A 2,288-nucleotide genomic window follows, 5' to 3' on the forward strand; every position below is an offset into this window, starting at 1 on the left:
TCCTCCTCATGGCTTACTGTGCCATCTGTGCTGTTGCTTTAATTTCACAGGAATTGTTAGAAACAAAGAGATGACTTTTGTAAGCTGCACATGAAAGCACCCTCAGGTCATTGCATGGCTGTAACTCAGGGTATTTTGGAGCCTCTACATATGAAGATGTGAAGCAGGGAACATTTTCTAAACCAAGAGGTTATCATCTCTTTATTAAGAAGCAGCAGGAGATAAAGAATTAGTACTACCAGGTCCCCAGAAAGGGGTACAGTTGAACTACCCACTGAGTACCATTTCTGGGGACTTATTTGAAGTGACTCTGTCAGACTACAGCAGGAAGAGCCAAAATGTGGTCAGTTCCTGGGGCCTTGGCCTTTCGTTCACCCGTCACTGACATTCAGTGGGAGAGGCTACCCTGGGATGCACAGCAGGTTCCTCCCTTGGAAGCACAAATGGAGCCCCCCAAAATGTTTGCAAATTTTATTCAATAATTTAGTCATTCAGTCATCCAACAAGTATCCAGCCAGCCCTAACTGTGGGCCAGATCTTGTCAAATTTTAGGGGTTAGGCAATTGAAAAAACAAGTTGTCTCAAAGTATTAATCAGCAATGAACAAATCATAGCTTACAGACAAAAACAATAATAGTAACAGTTAACACATACAGATCTTATTTAGTTTTAGGAAATGAATGAGCGTACTCATTCAATCCCCACAACGACCCTATGAAGTGTATGTTATTAATATCCCCATTTTATGAATAAGAAAAAAGAGACACAGGGAAGTAAAATCACTCACCTAAGAGCATGCAGGTAACAAGTGGTACAGCTGGAAAGGGACTTCCTAGAGCAGACCCTGTGTTCTTAATTATCCTTCTGTGCTGGTATACTCAGGTTACATCAGTTAGAATTAGGTTTGGATACATATTATTTCAGAACTACATAAAAGAAAACAGAGTGGCTTAAAAAGACAAAAGTTTCTTTTTCTCTTACACACAAGAAGTAAAGCAGATGGAGTCCAGGGCGCTGTGACAGCTCCACAGCCAGACCCTGCCCAAGCCCTTTCCTTGTTCTGCTCCAGCACCCTACACACATCCTCCATCCCCAAGGTCAGTTCATGGTCTGAGACAGCCGCTGCGGTTTCACCCTTTATGTCCACATCACTGGTGAAAAAAAGGAAGAGTTCTGTGACTATGAACAAAGGGAAGAACAGTATTAGGGTGACTCTCAAAGTCACTATCACAGTGACAAATGTGCCGTAGAGAAAACCAAAGTAACGGGCAGGCATAGGAAAGGAAAGAAATGCGGTGCTATTATATATGTAGGCTTCTAGAGAAGGCGGCTCTGATGAGGTAACATTTCAGCAGAATCTTCAAAGAAACCAGCAAATGATCTAAGCAGGCACCTAGAAGAAAACTTCACACAACAGAGAAGTTCAGAAGAATAAATTTCTTTATGCTCTAGGAATAGCAAAATATGTGGCAAGAGGGCAGTGAGAAAAAAGAGGTGGCAGGAGGTAAGGTCAGAGACGCATTCAGAGGCCAGAGCCTAAAGAAGGTAGTAAGTTAGAGGCCACTGAGGGAAGTTTCAGTTTCCCTTGGAAAGAGATGGAAAATCAGTAGAGGTTTTTCTGCATCAGAGGGAAGTGATCTTTCTTACAGTAATATAACACCAGCTGCTGTGAGGAAAACAGATTGCAGTGTGGCAAGAGTGCAAGGAAGTGTGGAGACCAACCATAGAGCTAATGCTGTGGTCCAGGCCGGGGTGATGTCATCTCGGGCCAGGGTGTTTGGGACGAGTGGGTGACAACTGATGGGCTCTGGTCAGTTGTATTTGAAGTCAGAGGAAACACCATTAGCTGATGGTGTTATGTGGGATTTGTGAGGAAGAAAGAAAAAAGATATGAAGAATAACTCGAAGGTTTTTAACCCATGCAATTTGAAGACCAAATTTACTAATTAAATTATTAAATTTGGTGTGATTGGGAATGAAACAGGTTTGAGAGGGGATCCAGAGTTGGGTTTTCGGCTAGCTTGGTTTGAAACGGTATTTGAATTTTAAAATAGGTAGTAAAATTAAATTGAATTAACAGATGTATTGCTGAGTTTATTTCAGCCCATAGTTTCTCCTTCATTTTCCTAACTTTTTCCACATCATGAGACAGAAGAGTTGCTGAAGAAGTGTGTGGATTCCAAGAAGGGTGTGACTGATGTACTTCTAAAGACTGAGAACTCATGTATGAAAAAGGAGAGAGAGATGGAAGTTGGGAACAGCTGAGACATTGCAGGTAGTCGGAAAGC

The sequence above is a fragment of the Camelus ferus genome, chromosome 13 (genome assembly GCF_009834535.1).
Source record: "Camelus ferus isolate YT-003-E chromosome 13, BCGSAC_Cfer_1.0, whole genome shotgun sequence".
NCBI classification, from domain to species: Eukaryota; Metazoa; Chordata; class Mammalia; order Artiodactyla; family Camelidae; genus Camelus; species Camelus ferus.